Genomic DNA, 8840 nt, shown 5'->3' on the forward strand with positions numbered 1-8840 from the left:
ATCTTTAGACTGTGGGAGGAAACCGGAGCACCCGTAGGAAACCCACGCAGACACGGGGAGAACGTACAAACTCTACACAGACAGTGACCCAAGTTGGGAATCGAACCCAGGTTCCTGGCGCTGTGAGGCAGCAGTGCAAACCACTGTACCAGTGTGCTGCCCCAGCTAGATAAAGGGAACACAGAGATAATTACTGTAGCTGGATAGAAAGGGGACACAGAATATCATTGTAAATGGATAGAGAGGGAACACAGAGTATTTCTGTAGCTGGATAGAGAAAGGGAACACAGAGACACAGAGTGAGAATTACTGTAGGTGGATAAAGTGCCACCATGCTGTCTTATTTTTCCAACAAGCGTTATCGTTGCAGCAACTGCAGTGATGGTCTTGAGGAATCACTTATTGTGAAATCATACTCTCCAGTCAACAAAACTCCTGCCATTAAAACTTAGTGGATAATTTCAGACCAATCTCATTGACACTTATACAATGCCCCAACCTTGGGGGTTAATGAGAACCCAAAGAATAGATGCAAATTAATTTTAAAATAGGCAATGCTCTTTGCAATTTATGGACGCATCCCGTGCTGAATTCGCGTGTACCAGAATTGATTCGTTTGCTTTGCTATTCCTTGTCGGTTTGATCCGACAGAAAGTCGGTTGGGAGCTACAGAAAGAAGAAGCGGCGCTTAATATCTTGTCTCACAGTCACCCAGGTACTTACGCGGCTCTCAGTGTCGATCAGGAACCCCAAGACGCAACATTCGTCCCCGTGTGGGGACGGAAGCTGAGCTGGTTGTCTTGGCATCAGTTTGTTTATGGGCGGTTGGGATGAGGCGCTGAAGAAGCCGGCAAGGAGCGGGAAACACACTGCAGAAACTGTAGACCTTACAGGGAGTTAATACGAGCAGTGTCTGTAGACCGGTATCAATAAACCACTCAGCGAGGGCTCGGTAAAACAAAGATCTAACACTTTGGGGATATCGCAGGGTCTTTAACAATGTATGGAGAGATTATCCAAATTTACTGAATGCATTTGCTTGGATTTGATTTGATTTATTATTGTCACATGTATTGGGATACAGTGAAAAGTATTGTTTCTTGGTGCTGTGCAGACCGTTCATAGAGTACATTGGGGAAAAGGAAAGGAGAGGGTACAGAGTGTTACAGTCATTAGCTAAGTTTAAAGTTTATTGATTATTGTCACAAGTAGGCTTACATTAACACTGCAATGAACTTACAGTGAAAATCCCCTAGTCGTCACACCCGGGCACCTGTTCTGACGGAGAATTTAGCATGGCCAATGCACCTAATCAGCACTTCTTTCGGATTGTGGGAGGAAACCGGAGCACCCGGAGGAAACCCATGCAGACACGGGGAGAATGTGCAGACTCCACACAGACATGACCCAAGCTGGGAATTGAACCCGGGTCCGTGGCACTCTGAGGCAGCAGTGCTAACCACTATGCCACCCCCTAGGGTGTAGAGAAAGATCAACTGAATATCAGGCGATTAATATAGCAGCGATTATATAGTTCATTTGAAAACAAAAATTGCATCTGCCACAAACCTAGGAGTCATTTACAGCCAATTAAGTATTTTTTGAAGTCACTGCCATATACTCCAGGTAAAACAGCAGCTAGTGTGTATACAGCAATCTTCCACACCCCGTGTTCATGAAAGACACAATCTAAGAGGCAAGTTCTCCTTCGATATTCACCAACGCAATGTGGGCAGACAATTTTATAGGATTTCATATCCCCAAGGCAATATTATTTTGCCCCAATGTGTGAGTGGTTAAATCCAGGGCTTGTATTATTGAGTAGTCTGCGTTCCGTTTTAATGGATTTATCCCCAAATGTAGCTTAAAATGCGATGAATGTTTTGAGATGTAACACATCCTTGCCTCAAAGAACACCGACTGGAAGATAAAACATCCACTTATTATGTTATCAGGTATTGCATTGCTCTGGGAGCTCAGCATCCAACATTCATTTGTGAATAAACCACATCTCCTCCCCACCCCTGATTGAATGGGAAGGGGAATTCAAAATGAAGAAGTCTCGAGAGAAATGATAAGAGAAGGACAAGAAGATGAAAGCAAAATATTGCGGATGCTAGAACCTAAAACAAAATCTCAGCAGGTCTGACAGCATCAGTGGAGAATCTCCACAGATGCTGTCAGACCTGCTGAGATCTTCCAGCATTTTATGTTTTTTGTTCTAAGAGTAGGACAATGCTCTTCATCTCAATCATGGCAAGACTCAAATTCTGAACATGAAAAGATCACCCTCCTCTTCCAGAATGTCAGGATTTGAGTCTATCAGTTGATCAGTAAGAGATTGCCACAATGTATATTGTAGTTATTTTATTTTGATGGGACGTACTCTCTCATAGACAATAATAGTATTTACATCCCACACTTCGAAAGCCTTGGGGGTGATAGTCAGGCCCGTGGCTATTGGCCCTCAGTCTTTCTGCCCTGCCTCAGTAGTCACACTCACAACCCCGTCAAGAGCTCAATGCATTCAATCCCCACACTCCAGAGACTTGAGCACACATTTAGGCTGACATACTGATGCAGTACTGAGGGGGTGTTGCATCATTGGAGGTGCCATTCTTTCTTAGGGAAGACATGAAAGCATTGTCCTGTCTATCTCCTCAGGTGGACATGAAAGAGACCATCGCACTATTGGAGAGAAGGAAGGAGTTCTCCTGAGATCCTAGCCAATATTTACTAACATCACAAAGAAAAAAGTAGGTATTATGTTCATTTACCTCACTGCTATTTGCAGGAATTTGCTGTGGGCAAGTTATCTGTTGCAATGTAGGAAATGAGGCAATGACATGACTTCAAAAGTACTTAATTGACTGTGAGCTGCTTTGGAATGTTTTGCGGTCATGGAAGGTGGTGTATAATTGCAAGTGTTCTTTTTCTCTTGTTATTTAACGTTGCTTCAGTATTTTTTCTTTCCTGTTTTGGCCTAAATTCCCGGCAAAATGTGTTAGTACCCATTATTATCTGTATAAATTGGGTGCAATTTGATCTTAAAGTTTAAATATGAGTCATGGAGGTTCTTTGATATTCCTGCAAAGATAACTACATCAAAGAGTCTGAGTAATACAGGTAAGCATCAAATGAGCTTCCTTGTCCACACCTGATACAGGTGCAAGATCTTATGCCCTGCCCATTGAAACTTCCTGTGTCATCTTATTTCCTCCTTGTTAAAAAAAAGTCATTATCTGTGGCAGAATGTATAGATTAGATAGACAGTAGATAAATTCATAAACACAAGAAGTATTAATCAAAATCATCATTTTATCTGTTTCCAAAAAAATTCATTAAATTGAAATGTTAAATCTGTTTTTCTCTCCTCCACAGATACTGCTGAATATTTCCAGTATTTTTGATTTTTATTTCAGATTTCCAGCACCTGTAGTATCTGTCAGTCGGGAGCTGGTGCTCATCTTGATCTAATATACATTAGATATGAAATTACCCCAGGGATCAACAACTAATTGCATTTATATATAGAATCCCGACAGTGCAGAAGGAAGTAATTCGGCTCACTGAGTCTGCACTGACTCTCTGAGATCATCCCACCCTATCCCCGTAGAACATGTATTTACTCCGCTAATCCCCCTAACCTACACTAAGGGACAACTTAGCATGGCCAATCCAAACCCACACATCTTGGAGTGTGGGAGGAAACCAGAGCACCTAGAGGAAACCCACACACAGACGCGGGGAGAACATGCAAACTCCACACTGTCATCAGAGGCCGGAATGGAACTCGAGTCCCTGACACTGAGGCAGCAGTGCTAACCACTGTTTTAAATTTATTTATTATTAGTCACAAGTAAGGCTTACATTAACACTGCAATGAAGTTACTGAGAAATTCCCCTAGTCGCCACAGTCCGGCGCCTGTCCGGATCAATGCACCTAACCAGCACGTCTTTCAGACTGTGGGAGGGAACCAGAGCACCCAGAGGAAACCCACACAGACACGGGGAGAATGTGCACTGTACCACCTAATATAGTGTCAGTATATTATATAGTGTCTTTACTAAAGTAAAAATCCCCAGGCACTTCACAGAGCAAATTAACAAAATCTGACATCAAGCCACATAAGTATTAGGACAGCTGACAAAAAATTTGTGCAAAGAGGTGACTTTTAAAGAAACTCAAAAGGGATAAAGTGAGAGAAGTGAAGAGATTTAGAGACGCAGTTCCAGTGTTTTGGAATTAGGCAGCTTAAAGCTCAAAATTGAAATGTGCAAGAGGTAGGCATTGGAAGAGCATAGAAATTTCATAGAGATGGAGGGTTGGAGTACGTTAGACAGAGGGCAAGATCAGGCCATGAATGACTTTGAAAATGTGAATGAGAATTTTAAGATTGAAGCATTGCAGGATCAGTGTAGATCAGTCAACACAAAAGTGACGAGAGATTTATTGTCTGGGACTCAGAAGTGCCTAACACCTGAAGGCAATCAAACTAATTTTGATGGATTGAGGAAACGACTAAAACAAATAATTTGAAGGAGGTTGATCAATAATACGTCAGTAGATTTGACCTTATAGACATAAGGTTGTTCTTCATCTGCAATTACCCATCCGAAGACAGGTATGACCCACAGCACCACAATCTCTACCATGGGTAGAACAAGGAGTCAAAACCCAAATCCACCCCAGCCAGAATGGGGATTGAACACCATGCTGTTGGCACTAATCTGATCCAAACCAGCTAAACTGGGTCCCCAATGAGTCCGCGTTGCCATGGCAAAATACACATTGACATGCATATTGGAGCCTGGAGCTATTGATAGTAATGGTAGAGGGTCCAATTTTTTCCATCACGTGGCTGACTAGAAATCTCTCCCATTCGTACCTCTTACCATTGTTGGATGGATTTACGAGTTGATGGTCAACCTATTTGACGACATTATGAACATATCTTCCTTCACCATGAAGTGTGACTTGAACCCAGAGCTTCTAGCTCAGAAACAGGAATGTTACCATAAGATTGTTAGGGTACATAAAGAGTTAACCCACCGTGGTAGTCTTGGCCCCTTTAAGGGGCGATTGTTTGCGGATCATGTGACCCACCCAAGGATCTATTCCTTGGACACGCGAAACTCAGCCAATAGTAAGAAAACGCATGGGGACAGAGGGGCAAGTGAACCGTTAGTGCGAGCCCAGGAGGAACGAGCTGGATTGTAGTCGCCTGTGTATAATTTTACCTTGCTGTTTGAATAAATCATTTTGTGATTAAAGCAGACTCCTTGTCAATATCTTGTGTTATTGCACCCACTTGAAATTAAACAGCAGGAATAGAAATCGGGTCATGAGTTAAAGGTAAATTGGTATCAGAACATATTTTCTTCTTACAAAGAACGCAGGGAAAACTCCTTAAGCGACTTTGGGATTAAAGTGCTCACTACAATGAGTGTCTGAATTAATATATGCTGACTCACACCCACCCATCTTTAATTATCTCTACATACTTAAATCAGTTAAACATGCACAGCTGACACTGCATTTTATCTCAAAGGTGAGTTTAATCTATAGTTTTCAGAAACATCACGCAACTGCTCACGTTTATATCAATTGCTAATTTGGCCTGTTTATGTTAATCGCAGCAACTAGAAACCACCATCTCGTGGCTCATCGTCTGGTTATTCAGTGCCCACTCCTAAACCAGAACTGTCTAGCTCCGAATCAGAGGTGACTTCAGTTTAAGATGCTGTGGGAAACCACCTATTTAATCTTATACAATGATATAATCAGCACAAAGACCCATGCTGAACAAAAACACATGGATAACTCCTTTGTGCCCTAATCATACAATATTTCCTGTTGATAGAACCTTGTTCTTTTAAGTGTTAGCTGCGATTTAGTTGTAGCACATTAATCTCTGAGTCAAAGATCGTGGGTTGAAGCCCCAATACAGCGACTGGAGCACAAAATCTAGGCTATTGCTACAATACTGAGGGAGTGCAACATCATCTTTTGAATGGAACATTAAACCAAATTCCTCTATGCCTCTCAGGTGGTCATTAAAGATCCCCTGGCACTATTTAAAGAAAAGCAAGATGTTCTTCCTAATGTCCCAGTCAATATTTATCCCTCAGCCAACATCACAAAACAGCCATTTGTGCTATTGTGGTGCTTGCGAATAGGTTGCAATCTTCCCTCGTTTTAATAGTGCACTTTGGGACTTTCTGAGATTGTGCAAGGAGTTAAATCCTTTCCCGCTAATGCCTTAATTGTCTACCTTACACCACAGGTTTGTTTCAGGGAGCATGTACAAGATATGCCCAAGTGAGGTATTCGGAGAGGTGCATTCAAATGATTACAACTCCAGTTGTGGATCTTCCCTAATATTGAGAGTTGATGCAAATGCTGAAAGTGACTATGATAAATGGTGGGCCCAATAGTAAGTCATGCCCATGGGAACTATTATCGAGCACTTTAATTCCACACCTAATTTCAATCCGGTCCTCACTTACTACCCACCCCTCCATCATAATCTCTGAAAGAGACATCAGCCAATAGAATCCTTACAGTGCAGAAGGAGGTCATTCAGCCCATCGTGTCTGCACCGACCACAATGCACCCAGGCCCTCTCTCATAACCCCATGCATTTACCTGAGCTAGTCCCCCTGATGCTAAGGGGCAATTTAACATAGTCAATCCACCTAACCTGCACATATTTGGACTGTGGGAGAAAACCCACGCAGACACGGGGAGAATGTGCAAAATCCACACAGATCCATCCAAGCCGGGAATCAGACCCGGGTCCCTGGCACTGTGAGGCAGCAGTGCTAACGACTGTGCCGCCCCTTAAGGTAATTATCCTCCTGAACCTAAGGTAATTGTCCTGCACATAATTCAGACACACTTAAAGCCAGTTGTAGTTTCTCCAGCTCCTCCAAACTGAGATCAGCTATTCAGCACACAGTCAGGGTCAGGATTTGAATAAACTTGTTTAATAATTGAAGGAATTGTTCTTTACCTAATAACAGTAATTTGACATGCAACAGTAATTTTGTCACAAAGAAATATTACCATACTTGCTGTTTTTATGTGCAAATGTAATGAACACAAAGGATTAGGACAAAAGCCCAGATTCAACGCATTATATATCTTGCTGGCTTCAGCTGGGCAAGGAGCCGGGGTGCTGAAATGGATGCCTCTGGGCTAGGGAGGGTCAAGCCAACATCTTTGCTTTTGATCATTATCTTGTAACACCTATTGATTTGCACTATTACAGAGGTGTCACGTGAGGGCAGGATCTGGCTTGGCAGCGAAACCTTTGTGGTTGAATAGCATGTGGCATTATCTTAGCAGAACCATGACAAAGAGATGTTTAATCGTTGGGGAGGTATGTCTTTGCTTGTAGTTCTGCAGGAAGGCACTCATGCTTAAATATTATAAGTTTTAGACTTGATCCATCAGTTCCCAGTGTAAACTGGAACCAGGCAAGAGTGTGAAGTTATAAAAGCAATTACTGCGGATGCTGGAATCTGAAACTAAAAAGAAAATATGCTGGAAAATCTCAGCAGGTCTGGCAGCATCTGTAAGGAGAGTAAAGAGCTGATGTTTTGAGTCCAGATGACCCTCTGTCAAAGCTTCACAGTGTGAAGTTAGTGAATTAGAGCCTGTGTAATGGCTGAGATGCCATTGTCCCAAAAGTGATAAAATGTTTCGGAACTGTAAAAACACTTTAAAAATAATTAGCTCAATACAGACTAGGAACCAAATGTTCACAGTCACACCTGTGGACTGAATGGAGGTTCCGCAAAGAAATTATCTTTCAATTTAGTATACCATATCTGCAGTCTTTGGCTACTTTGGAAAGCAAATGCAGATTGGGAGTTTGCTTTGCAGAACACCTCAGTTCAGTCCGCAAGTGTGAGCCTGAGCTTCTGGTTATTTGTCAATTTCATTCTACGTCCCATTCACACTCTGGCCTCAAGCTTCTACATTGATATTATTTCATTTGATTTGATTTATTATTGCCACATGTATTGGGATACAATGAAAAGTATTGTTTCTTGCGTGCTATACAGACAAAACATACCGTTCATAGAGTACATTGGGGAAAAGGAAAGGAGGGGGTGCAGAATATTGCAGTTACAGATATGGTGAAGGGAAAGATCAGCTTAATATATGATAGGTCCATTCAAAAGTCTGATGGCAGTAGGGAGCATGGAAGGAGAGTAAAAGGTGGAGTTAGAGGGTATGCTGGGGATAGCTCACAAGGAGTCGCCTCACTCCAGTGCCATCGTTTTTTTATGATGCTCAATGAAAGTTTGAGGGAAAACACCCCATTTTACAATTAGGCCCTTCTGTACGTAACAATGAGTTGAATAATTTCAGAACATTTACTTCTTCGGCAAAACTTGTTGATAATGATTCTGCGATTGGAATTTAGTTCCTCCAGACCCTACAATTGTTTCTTTATTTGCTCCATCATCTCGTTTGTTAATCTCTCCTGCCTTCCACTCTATCACAGGCCTTTGCTTTGGTTCTTTTCCTGTCTGGCCACCTTTCCCTGCCTCTGTAGTTGGTTATCATGGAATAGAATGATTCATAGAATGCCTACAGTGCAGAAGGAGGCCATTCGGCCCATCAAGTCTGCACCGACCACAATCCTACCCAGGCTCTATTCCAGTAACCCCACATATTTACCCTGCTAATCCCCCTGACACTAGGGTCAATTTAGCACGGCCCATCAACCTAACCCACACATCTTTGGACCGTGGGAGGAAACCAGAGCACCCGGAGGAAACCCATGCAGACACGGGAAGAATGTGCAAACTACACGCACAGTGAC

Source organism: Mustelus asterias, chromosome 2 (assembly GCF_964213995.1).
Source record: "Mustelus asterias chromosome 2, sMusAst1.hap1.1, whole genome shotgun sequence".
NCBI lineage: Eukaryota > Metazoa > Chordata > Chondrichthyes > Carcharhiniformes > Triakidae > Mustelus > Mustelus asterias.